The 13680-nt window shown below is 35.8% G+C and overlaps 1 pseudogene; it reads right to left on the minus strand.

The window, feature by feature from the left end:
- Positions 1 to 897: 897 nt before the first annotated feature.
- On the minus strand, positions 898 to 13198 carry LOC113082374 (multiple inositol polyphosphate phosphatase 1-like; annotated as a pseudogene).
- Positions 13199 to 13680: the final 482 nt, after the last annotated feature.

Below are 13680 nucleotides of genomic sequence, written 5' to 3' on the forward strand. Positions count from 1 at the left end.
GAAAGATAACCCCTTGTTCTGCAATCATGTGTAAAATTAAAATGACTTTTTGGTCAAAATACAAATAATTCAACAACTTTTCATAGAGTCGACTTTTTAAGAGACTTCCTGTCTATAATTTTCTATTTGCTGTCGTCAACGAGCCTACCTAAAAGACCTAAAAAACTTTTTCTAATAAAATAATATAAAATAATTTCAAGGTTCCCACACCTATTGTCCAATGAGTTTCCTTGACATTTCAAGCCCTTCCTAAAAAAAATAAAATAAAATAATAATAATTTATATATATATATATATATATATGTGTGTGTGTGTATGTATGTATGTATGTATATATATATATATATATATATATATATATATATATACCTTACAGTAATTACATTCACAGGATAATTCTACAATAGTCTAGATATTTCAGAGCATAACTACAAAAAAGGCATATTCACTACAATTTATTTTAACCTTCATTCATTTTGTAAGAACAAAATTTCATTGAAATTCAATCTGCTGAATTTGAAATGTTCACACACACACGTTTGTTTTTGTGAAAAGTGGGGACATCCCATAGGCGTAATGTTTTTTATAATGTAGAAACTGTATATTCTATCGCCCTTCACCAACCCTACCCCTAACCCTAACCCTCACAGGAAACTTTGTGCATTTTTACTTTCTCAAAAAAACCTCATTCTGTATGATTTATAAGCGTTTTGAAAAATGGGGATATGGGTTATGTCCTCATAAGTCACCCTCTCCTTGTAATACCTTTGTCATACCCATGTCATTATACAAAGTTGTGTCCTGATATGTCACAAAAACATGCCCACACACACAAACACACACAACTGACTAAAACATTAACAGAAATACTGCATAAGCAAGCAACAGAGGCTTCAGGACCGTCAACCAAAACTAGCAATTTACCATTCAGTCATGTAAACAAAGTACAGTCGATGGTTCATCGCTTAGAAATACAGCATGTGTGAGATGTCAAAATGTTTTTTTTTTTGGATTGGATGGTTGGTCAGAGCAGCTGATTTGTCAGCTTTGGAATTTGAGGTCTCTTACAGGTCCATAACACTAGAAAGTAACACTGTGGGATCATATTTGGATATATATATAATTAATATATAACAATATTTTCTTTCATTTAATGTTCAATCAACAGTAAAATGTTGTATAACCTATTTAAAAGACATTTTGTTTCCTTTTTGCTAGTTGTTGCTTCTATGAAAATGTCAGTCAACTGGCCTTTGTGATGTGTTGTACATTTATGTTCATTAATTGTTAATTTTACACACAGTCTCTTGGTCACAACCCTCGAGCAGAGCCCCGTAGCGTTTCTTCACATCCTCGTACATTGGGACAGGGTCGGTGAGTCCAGGCAAGGTCAAAGATTTCTCATTGAGTCGCACACCCATTCTAATCCCCTCCGGGCATTTATACAGCACTACCAGCAGGTTCGCAGCGTATGGCACAATGTTCCCACTTCTTAATATTCTCTTCTTCTGGGTTGCAAAGTTAGTTGAGCTGAGAGGGATATCATCCTTGAACAGATCCAGCAAGGAAAGGAGGGGTAACAGGGTCTCAGCATGGCCCACCTGCACTGTCACAGCCTCCGACAGAGCACCATCTGAACTGAGAGAGAGAGAGAGAGAGAGAGAGAAGATAAACAATAATACAGAATGAAACAGAGAAAACTGCTAGTAGAGCATGTCGTGTGCACTGCCAGTGCAAGTCATAGGTTCAATTCTCAGTGAACTGAACATGCATGAAATAATTTTAAAATGTTTTCAATGCAGTGCAAGTTTCTTTCGATAAAAGTGTCTGCAACATGCATAAATGTAAATACAAATACCCTCTGAGGGGGGTTCAGAAACTTATTTCAGGTCTGTACAGCTGCCTTTAACTGTGTATACAATTTTAACTGTGTCAAATTGACCACAAACACAATAATTATAATATTACTTTTGTATGCATATTTCAAAATGTGTGTCGACACTTCAGAGGAATTATCATGACCATAAATGAGAAAAAAAGTCACAAAATACATAAGTGTCTGTCTAGGTACTTATACGTCACTCTGGGTTTCTCCCTCCCTAATGTGATCTTTGAAAGAAAAAATTTGAAAAATATATACACATCAGGCTACACATCAATGTCCTTAAACTGAGACCAATGAAACAAACACAAAGGGAATTGTGAACAGGGAGTTCACCACTAATCTTGAATATATTGCAAAGGAGTACCAGCAATAAACACTTCCTGTTGTGCAGTCATTCATAAAACACACTGACCATAAATGAGCCTGAGCAGCATTTTCTGAATGTGTAGGTCAAAGTTATTACCTCATAAACATTTAAAAGCTGATGAATCCTGAATAAACACAAACGTACACTGCAAATAGGTCAACCAGTTAGGCGACACAAGCAGAGGGAGGGTGTTTTGTTAATGGTGATGTCAGCACAAAGTAGTATTATGAAGAGTTTTAGCAAACACTATTTAAATATACACTAGACCGACGTGTTTGACTGTTGTGCTTGTGTCTTGCAGCTCGCGCATGACATGGCATTTTACAGACATGATGCTAAAGTAAAAGTAGTTGAACATTTAGTGAATTCCAAAAACACACCCTAACCATAATGTACTTTGAGACTTCTTAGTGTTTAAAATTCATTTTTAATGTTGTCCAACAAAATATAACATATGACTGTTTTACAGTTTTTCTTCAATACACAGCTGTAGGGTGATACTTAGAGCCGTCTAGGCTGAAAGATTGCTTGGTTGTCATGGATAGGATGTCTCAAATGGACTTGTTTGGTCAAAAATGTACAGTTGTAGAATATACTCACTTGGTCTTATATAGCAGTTACATTATTCTGATGTCAAGAAGCGAGTTTTTAAATAACTTGTACCCTGGACAAAGATGCTTAGGCTTTTATCACACAGCACATGTCTGAATATCATAGACAAGAATTTAGATGTGTCAGGGACGTTCACATCATATCAGCCTACACTATTTTAGTAACTAATGGAGTAAAAAATTTTTTTCCTTCTTGTCTGATGCTATTAGCTACTTAAAGATCTATTTAGTTATGATAAGCATCAAAAAGGGGGGGAAAGCCAGATAAACATCAAGAAAAAACCTGTTTGGTTGGATTTCTGGAAATAGCTAGAGATGGTTATATTATGGTTCCGTAAACACTGCATAGAACTTCTGTAAATATTTGTGTGTGTGTGTGTGTACAGAACATAATTCAAAAGTAAAAGCCGAACTGACAACCAAATTTAGCTGACGTGTGTATTTGGCCAACTGCATTTGAAATCTGTATGGCCATCTTTCCACCATCAAACACAAAAAGAGATGTTTAGCACATTGTTCAAGCCGCTCTTTTCCATATTGGGAAACCAATTAATGACTACAAGCTTTCAAGCTCAAAAAAGCAAGCTATAAGTATAAACAATTTGATAGTATGAATGAAATTTAGTTTCATACTTTCAGAAGTATGGCAAAAGTATCTCAGCAAATAAAGTTACATGAAGTAAAAGGGTAAATGAATATTCTCAAATGAAGGAATGGCCAAATGTATACATGTAAATATAAGGACATATATACTTATTTGTGGATACACTCAACCTTCTAGTTTTATGACACACATCTTCCTCACACCCAAGTTTGCTTAACTTTTGGTATGGTATTCAAACATAGAAAAGGGTGTTTAACAGACCCAAGAGAATGATGAATAGGAGGATTACTGGTTATTACACAAGAGAAGTATATCACTCTAGTACCGGTTCAGATGCTGTGTATTCAGGGTAATGTGGCGTGTAATGGCTCTGTGTGTGAAGTGGGCAGTGGGTGTGAGGTCATATTTGTGGTATGACACTAGTTAGGCTACATATTTAACAGGAAACATTGTTTTTATTTTTTGCATTTTTGACTGCGCTCAAATAGATATGTGTATTTTTTTCTGGTCACCAGCATACTCCATCACATTACAAGACAGAACACAGTGCCTTCAAACACCTACAGGTATATATGACCTCTCAACGGTGTGCAACAATATTCAGACGTTATTAGAGTAGAACTCTGAATTTCAAATCTCAATTGGTCTAGACTCAGTTTCTTCTAAAAACATACACTATTATTCAAAACTTAGGGGTTGGTAAGATTTTAAAAAGGTTTTTGATTTATTTATGTAGTATCTTATCCTTACCAAGGCTGCATTAAAAATACAATAAAAACAGTAATAGTGTGAAATATTATTACAATTTAAACTAATATTTTTTTCCAGTGATGACAAAGCTGAATTTTCAGTTGCCACTTCTCCAGTCATCAGTGTCAAATGATCCTCAGAAATCATTCTAAAATGCTGCTTTGGTGCTTAATAACATTTATTTTGTTTTTGTTTGCATTTTTGCGTTTGCAACTGCGCTCAAATAGATATTTTACTGGTTGTCTTTCTGGCTCCATTCACACATAGTATTCAGGATTGAAAATTATGTTTGTTATAAGGTTTAACATTCAGTAGCAGGAATGAATGAATTAAACAATAACAGACGGTGACAGAAAAGGAGGTTGACATGTAACATTATTAGTGACTGACAACAAAGAACAACCGAAACATGTGTCTCATGTTGGGGCTTCACTAAGCTCTTTTAAGGGGCCTTCCGTCTTCTTTAAAACCTCATATGGCAAGTTTTGGCTCCTCCCTGTCTTTAAGTCAGCATTAATCAGCATTTTCTTCAGTCTGCAGAGGTGCAGCGTTAGCGCCGGAAGTAGAGGACAAGGTGTGTGCATTTACTGATAGATTGTTACGATATCTGCATCTGTGCACTGCTTTGTCATAAATGGAGTTTACATGAGGTGATGTGGGAGCAATACAAGACAGCAATTTGAGTTGATACAAAGAAAGATTTTAGATGTTATCTGAACAGCATTTGTGAATCTAAGCTGATTTTACAAAAGAACTGTGAAAAGCTGTGATAGCAAATCATGAAAATAATTTGATGTCACTTGAAATTAAATGAAGTGGTAAATTGATAGATTCATGTGCTCTTTGTATCAACTCAAATTGCTGTCTTGTATTGCTCCCGCATCACCTCATGTAAACTCCATTTATGACAAAGCAGTGCACAGATGCAGATATCGTAACAATCTATCAGTAAATGCACACACCTTGTCCTCTGCTTCCGGCGCTAACGCTGCACCTCTGCAGACTGAAGAAAATGCTGAATAATGCTGACTTAAAGACGGGGAGGAGCCAAAACATGAGACACACGTTTCGGTTGTTCTTTGTTGTCAGTCACTAATAATGTTACATGTCAACCTCCTTTTCTGTCACCGTCTGTTATTGTTTAATTCATTCATTCCTGCTACTGAATGTTAAACCTTATAGCAAACATCATTTTCAATCCTGAAAACTATGTGTGAATGGAGCCAGAAAGACAACCAGTAAAATATCTATTTGAGCGCAGTTGCAAACGCAAAAATGCAAACAAAAACAAAATAAATGTTATTAAGCACCAAAGCAGCATTTTAGAATGATTTCTGAGGATCATTTGACATTGATGACTGGAGAAGTGGCAGCTGATTATTCAGCTTTGTCATCACTGGAAAAAAATATTAGTTTAAATTGTAATAATATTTCACACTATTACTGTTTTTATTGTATTTTTAATGCAGCCTTAGTAAGGATAAGATACTACATAAATAAATCAAAAACCTTTTTAAAATCTTACCAACCCCTAAGTTTTGAATGATAGTGTATGTTTTTAGAAGAAACTGAGTCTAGACCAATTGAGATTTGAAATTCAGAGTTCTACTCTAATAACGTCTGAATATTGTTGCACACCGGTGAGAGGTCATATGTACCTGTAGGTGTTTGAAGGCACTGTGTTCTGTCTTGTAAGGTGATGGAGTATGCTGGTGACCTGAAAATGCACACATATCTATTTATATATTATATATATATATATATATATATATATATATATATATATATATATATATATATATATATATATATATATATATATATACACACACACACACACACACACACGTTTGTTTAATCATTTGAGCCCCCTAATACTGAAATTGTCCCTAATCTCATGTCATATAATACCATTTTAAAAAACTGGGTTTAGTAAGATTCCTATTTCATTTAAATGGTATCCTTTTGAATTTTATATTCATCAAAGAATCCTGAAAAAAAATATTTATAGCAGCATAATTGTTTTAAACATAAATAAGAAAGTTTCTTGAGCACCAAATCAGCTATTTACAATGATTTCTGAAGACACATGTTACACTGAAGACTGAAGTAATGGCTGAAAATTCAGCTTTGCCACCACAGGAATATATTACATATTTAAATATGTTAAAATATAAAACATTAATAATAGATTCAAATTGTAATAATACTTAATAATTAAATAATTAAATACTTAATAATACTAAATGTAATATCACTGTTTTTACACTATTTTGCCAAATGCAGCCTTGGTGACCTTGATTGCTTATAAGAAATATAAGTTATTTTGTTTATATAGCTCATATAAATTGAATTTGTTTCTAAAATTCCCTTGAAAAGAGTTAAGAAAGAGTTTTGCAACCAACTCTTTCTCCCTTCAGCTCTTGTGAATTGGTTTCTAAAGGCTGGTTCACACGGCAGGATAATTAGGCCGATTTTAGCCCCGATTCACCCCTTCCGACAATCTTAGGATGCTCCGATTATCGTAAAATAATCTGATCAAATATTCCTGCCGTGTGTGGTGTGTTAAGACTGCTCTCCTCTGCTCGGAAGAACCTTCGGAACCGCTCTGATCTCAAATCAGGGATATCCAACATGTTGGATTTATTTGGCCCGATTTCTTCTCGTGTGTGGTGTCCCCCGAGGACAAACAATCACGTAGCCTGTGGACTGTGGCGTGTATCCAATCAGAAAGCGAGGTGACGAGGCGGTGAGGAAGTACCAGGAAACAAAATCAAAACAGCCGGCGTATATAATATAACAAATATAACAAATACAAATAAAGTCGATGGGCATAACTACATCCACAACTGCAGTCCACCAGAGTACATGGAAACGAATATATGAACGTTTATTTCAACGGTAATTAATCTGTGTAGTATGTAACAACATTTCTATGAGATAAAACAACAACTTCCATATCATGATGTAGCAAGTATAGTCCATGCTCGCATTGTCTCCACCTCTTTGACCATCGCCTTTTCTTGTTTTTCTTATGTTTTTTTCCGTTAAAAACAAAGCACAAACTATGGCCACTGCATCCTCTTCGTTCGCCATGATTGTTTAATCTGAAGTCACGTTTGATCTCGAGGGATTTAGCGAGATTTCCCGTCTTACCTGGGAATGCTCGGGAGTCAAATCGGTTCGTGTGTGATGTGTTGATATTGCCGTGTGGCTGCACACCACACACTGAACGACCAAAACTGTTAGACCCGTGATTTTTTTATCGCCGTGTGTGGGGTCTCTCAAGTTTGGAAAATCGGCCAACAATTTTAAAATCGTCCTGTGTGAACCAGGCCTTAGCTGAAAGACTAAACAGAGACACAGGGTGAAACGGACATTCCCACGACACCCTCACAGCTAAACTCCACTAGCTTTTTAAACTCCAGTGCTGTCTGTTGATCTTATTCAATTACTTCTCAGCCATAATAACTGATACTGCTGTGAAAGAAGGTATCAGATTCTATTCTTTCTCAGAAAGGAGAGCTGGTCCCTGCCTCTTTCGTGGGACAATAAAATCCCTCAAGACCATTGTGAAACAAGAATAAAGAGTATTAACTTAAGAAACAGAAGCACAATGGCAAGTAAATATAGATGGATTTTAGAATAAAATAGAAAATGTATTAGATTTTTCTTATATGCATTATATAAAAACAACAGAGATGTCACTGCTCTTACTTGATCTGATCTACAACTTGGTCAAGACGATGGAAAAGATCATGGAAGAGGATGCAGCTAGACTTGCTGTTGATATCATGCCCATAGGTTCGCTTCCAGTACTGTTTCAGGTCAGCAGCATACTCCATCACCTTAAAAGACAGAACACAGTACCTTCAAACATCTACAGGTACACATGACCTCTAACCGCTGTGCAACAATATATTTAGACATTATTAGAGTAGAATTCTGAATTTCAAATCTCAGTTGGTCTAAAAACTAAAAGGTTATTTTCAAAACATACACTACCATTCAAAAGCTGTAAGATTTTAAAAAGGATAATTTATTAATTAATTTATTAATTAATTTATTTATTTATTTATGTAGTCTCTTATGCTTACCAAGGCTGCATTAAAAATTCAGTAAAAACAGTAATACTGTGAAATATTATAACAATTTAAAATAACCGTTTTATATTTTATTCCTGTGATGGCAAAACCGAATAATCAGCTGCCACTTCTCCAGTCATCAGTGTCAAATGATCCTCAGAAATCATTCTAAAATGCTGCTTTGGTGATCAATAAACATTTCTTATTATTATCAATGCTGAAAACTGCTGTGCTGCTTAATATTTTTGTGAAAACCGTGATGAATGAAAGTTCGGTACAGCATTAATAATATATATATAACTTTTACATTTAGCAGACGCTTTATCCGAAGCGACATACAGTGCATTCAAGCTAGGCCTATACATTATTTACCAGTATATGTGTTCCCTGGGAATCAAACCCATGACCTTTTCCGCTGCTTACACAATGCACTACCCCTGAGCCACAGGAATAACATAATTTTTTAACTTTTTCATTTACACATTAGTTAACATGAAATAACAATCACTGCATTTATCACTACAGTCTAAAGCGAAAGTATATAAAAACATTGTGTACTGTTTTTATTCTTATAAATTAAATAACCATGTTTGTAAATGTCTCCTTATATCTTCTTATTAAGTTAAAACACATAATTAAAAAAATTTGTGCCTCTCCATTTTTTTTATGCTCCTTGGCAAAAAGGTAAGCATTAAGTACATATGTATACTATATGTAAGAATTGTTTTTGTTTCAGCAGAACTGCGCTGTTCCAGTACCTGTGCATCTGCCTCGTCAAACAACTGGCACCAGGGTGTGTTCAGATTATGGATAGCAAACTCATATGCACACAGAAAGAAAGCTGCTTCCACTGAATCTGTGAAGCAAAATAAATATTAAGACAATGTGTCATTTGCTAATGCATTAGACAGTAGACCAAATTACACAGTAAATTGTACATTTCTTCATGTAATGTTTTTTTTTGTTATGTCTTGATATTTGATAAAAATGTGTACATACCAATATTTTTGCACTTTCACTGCCATCTAATGGTCATACCAAAGACTGCAGAAATGATTTCCCTCTCTCACTATCTCTCACTCACTGTTTGTGCATTGATATACAACTGCTGACCGCAGCAGATCAAGAGAGCAGCCCTGACCTCTAAACTCTTTAAGTAAATCTTGCTTCATCGACTGTGGAATGGTTTTCTTGCTTTTGTGCTTCTCATTCCCAAATGTTCCCATCTTAATTCTGATCTTGAGAGTAAAAGAACTGCAAAAGAGAAGTATTTTAACCTCATAAGGATACATATTTCAACAGGTCACTCCGAAAAGGTGCTGGAATTGAAAATAAAAATAACTGAATGTGTGTGTGTCTGCTGAAAAAGAAAACTTTGCATGCAGATTTTTTTCTTTGGCTATCTAACATATGGGACATATTAGTGCTTTGGTTGCAATGCGTATGTAAAATTTTGATCCTTGGAAGCCCAGCCCTGTCAACCACACTTACACTTATGCATTTGGCAGACGCTTTTATCAAAATTGACTTATAGTGCATTCAGGTTATACATTTTTTACCTAACATGTGTTCCCTGGGAATCAAACCCACAACCTTTTGCACTGCTAACACAATGCTCTACTACTGAGCCACTGAGGACTTCGAATTTCTTAATATTAACCTCAAGAATTTCTAATCCAACTTGCATGATGCTTTACATGCATCCTTACGTCACATAAATATTTGAAAAGGCAAACAATGGTAATTGCTAGAACAATTATTTTTCTGTCTTCAATTTCTCATCTAAAAAGGTTTCTTTTACATATTAGTCTCACATGCTACCAGGAAGGAAGTGTGTGTCATAATATGCTGATGTGCAAAGATTTGTGGTTGTGGTTGCAATAGTCTTTAGACTGATGGCTGAAGGTTTGGAAACCATGTCAGTTTTATTGGCCAAGGCCCACCCATGAGGCCATTAGACCGACATGTCAAACAACCAATCACAGTTTGATTTGTTTCAGCATCACGCTTTGGGGCGTGGAAATGTCGTCACAATAACAGACGAGTGTGTAAAACTCTCGGACGTATTTTAAAGATTCTATGCCTGAACTTTAAATATTTGCCATACTTTTGAGAATCCAGCATTTAGTTGATCCTGACAAGTGTTCATCGTCACAGTTGTAAACTAGACGTCTTTCTTTTTTCATAAGCGGGTTTGGTGCCACGTCATCTTTGTTTCCATGTGGAGCTTTAAAGAACACGACACACACATCTCCCAGAAATCCTGTATAATTAAACCAATCCAATGACAACTTCGAAACTCCTGAAGTGTTTCCACTGTTGTGTCCCATATGCATCAGAAATTCAACCAATAGTCTTTAGGCATGACGTTTGAGGCTGAGACTATAGATGCACGGGCATTACATTTAGAGGGAACTGAATTTGCAACATATTTTCTGAAATTGGCGGTAGTACAACAGCTCTTTCCATAAAACAAAACATATCAAATTAAAGCGGTCTGCAAAGTTAAGATGCTCAAAGTTCAATGCAAAGGGAGATATTTTATTGTAAAGAAATCGTTGTTTAAGGACTACAAAAAAAGGCTGGTAGGGACTAAAACAATCTTCTTCCTAGGTTTGTGACATCACTAACCCTGATGTTTACATAAACCCTGCCCCCAACATGCCACTACGAGTAATGGTAAGGGGGCGTGACAAACATACCATTAAACTCGTTTGAGATACATCAGGGCTGAACAGACCAATCAGCATATGACATCAAAACACAGCGAAATCGTTTTAAAAGCCTAAAGAGTCGTCTGCTCTCCAATCACTCTTGCGGTGATCTGATGTCATACGCCGATCGGTCTGCACAGCACCGATGCATCTCGAACAAGCCTATTATCAAACTGCACAGCAACATTTTCGACACTGCTTTATTTTAGCATTTGTGACTGTGTAAAAAGGTCATGATCATATTACTGTAAGTCATCACTGACCAACGGTGATGCTGGCGTAAGGGAGCTTCAGTCTGTCAGCCATTTTCTCCATTACACTTTTCATCTCAGGGCCTTCTTTAAAACGTTTCACCTCCTCCAAGGCACTCTTGTTGTTCTCCACTTCTTTCACAAACCGTTCACACTGGTCAAAGTAACGCATTAAAGCGTCATTAACAGCAGGTTCCAACTCAACTAGAAAATGAAACAAATAAATGCATTTAAAAAAATAAAACATTATGTACATAATAAATATACACAGCACACATACATATATTATGTAATATTATGTAAACAAAAACTTTTATTTTGGATGTGATTAATCACGATTAATCATTTGACAGCACTACCTTAGCATGATTGACATTAAAACCCTGGCACTACAACTCTTAAAACCAGACTTTATGTTGCTTTCTATTCTTATTTTATCAGTTGGGGAAGTTAAATTCTGCATAGATTTCTAATAAAAAAAAACGGGTTGATCAAAACACTAATCGATTAAAACAGATTTGTTTTTGTGGATGTTTTCTGTGTTGGTTTGTCTTTTAGCTAAAATTTTCTTTGCTTGTGTGGGAATTGTAAGTGTATAATATGTGTGCTCATCAAGGATGAAGGTCCACATAAGCAGAATACTTAAGTTTTAAGATTCCCTAAAATCGATTTAATGTGTTTGCGCCTCCTTAGAGTGTATCCAATAAAATATGATTTGTGTAATTCAACAATAGGCAACCATATGACTTTAAAATGAAGTGTAATGCATAAACATGTATCACATCATTGAATATGCATTCATGTAGAGCAAAGTGTAGGCAATAATACAATAATGATTTCTGTGAATACTGATATTGATTGTCAGAAGACACATTACGATACTGTGGTATCTTAGGAAAAATCTGGAGAAGTCTAAAGCAAAAGTCTCCATTTGCTCTTCACTGAATCCCCTGTCAATGGAACACAACTGAATTTGTTATTTTTAAAAAATATATATGAGAATTGAAACAGGATAGATTGATAGAACTGAAAAGTGGAAGTCTCCATTTTCCCATCACTGAATCTCACAGCTGTTGAGAAGAAACAATGAGCACTACTGCAAATTTTGTATGAAGAACCAAGATTATAGACTAGGGCTAAATTAAGAATATGTTCATGCTGGAAAACTATGATTTAACAGTATGGCATGCTGATGATTCAGTGAAGGGCTGGGTCCTCAAGCATTACCCTCTCTGCCGAGTCCTTCCATAAGTCCCTCTCTGAAAGCGATGGTGCTGTTCATACACCTGTGCTTGGAGCTGGTGATCAGTTTCACGCGTCCGTGACGCACATTGTCCTCTGTCAGCAAAGAAGGGAACCATTTGATGAGTCTCTGCGCCAGGTGCCTGTGATCCGCACGGCCCTTGTCCACCAGTCGCCCGTCCATTTCATCCGTGTACCACATCTTCCACTGAGACTTTATCTCTGACAAACCATTTAAGTTGCTGGTTGCATTACGCATGAGGAAATCATAAAATTCGCGCATCTTCTGAATGTTTTTAGTGCTCGGGTACCTCGTCCCGTGCCGGATTATAGCTGTCAAATGAATTTCGTTGCATTTCGAGGGAGGTAGTGTCACAAGGGAATAGTTTTGTGGCTAAAAGATCGCCGATTAAGTACGTGTTGACCTCTTCGTAGCGACCTTTGGAGCCAAAATACTTGGCGATCGCTGGAATGCTATTTTTTGTGAATGAGTGGATGCTACAAGAAGACATAAACGCCCAGTAACTTATAATACAATGAAAAAGAACAAAGAATATGGTTGTTACCGCTTGTTTGGCCATGTTTGTGTTTTGGGGTCCGTTGCTCGGTCTCCTTTTGCGCAACTGAAAGGTTACTCATTTCAATCAGACTTTACCCGCAGCTGATGTTCGCGGATGTTTACACTGATGACCCCAGAGATGTTGGCCAAATAGTAGCTTTCCCTGGTATTCTGCTTTCTCTGCATTTTGTGCTGGTTGCGCTGGTCTTTACAAAGAGTAAAATAAATGAAACCAGCCAAATTACGAAAGAAATAGCATAACTGTGTTACTTCTAAGTCAATAGACATGTCATAGAAATTCATATATTCTATGCTTTGAATACTTTAGAAAACAAAAATCTTTAAGTGACGTGAAATCGGTACCAACCATTAAAAAAAAAGAAAAAAGAAAACATGTTGAAATTCCATACATTATTTCACAATATTATTAACACTTAAATGTTTCTGCACTATAAATGAGTTGGTTTTGATTGTAGTAGGACTAAATAAATATGTATGTTACTATATGATTAATTACTGTGTCATAAAAAAAACGATATCTATTATGTTTATTCAGTAAGAAAACACGTTTACCACACGCATTATATCCAACACTAGAAATACATATTGAAT

The sequence above is a fragment of the Carassius auratus genome, unplaced genomic scaffold (genome assembly GCF_003368295.1).
Source record: "Carassius auratus strain Wakin unplaced genomic scaffold, ASM336829v1 scaf_tig00035888, whole genome shotgun sequence".
NCBI classification, from domain to species: domain Eukaryota; kingdom Metazoa; phylum Chordata; class Actinopteri; order Cypriniformes; family Cyprinidae; genus Carassius; species Carassius auratus.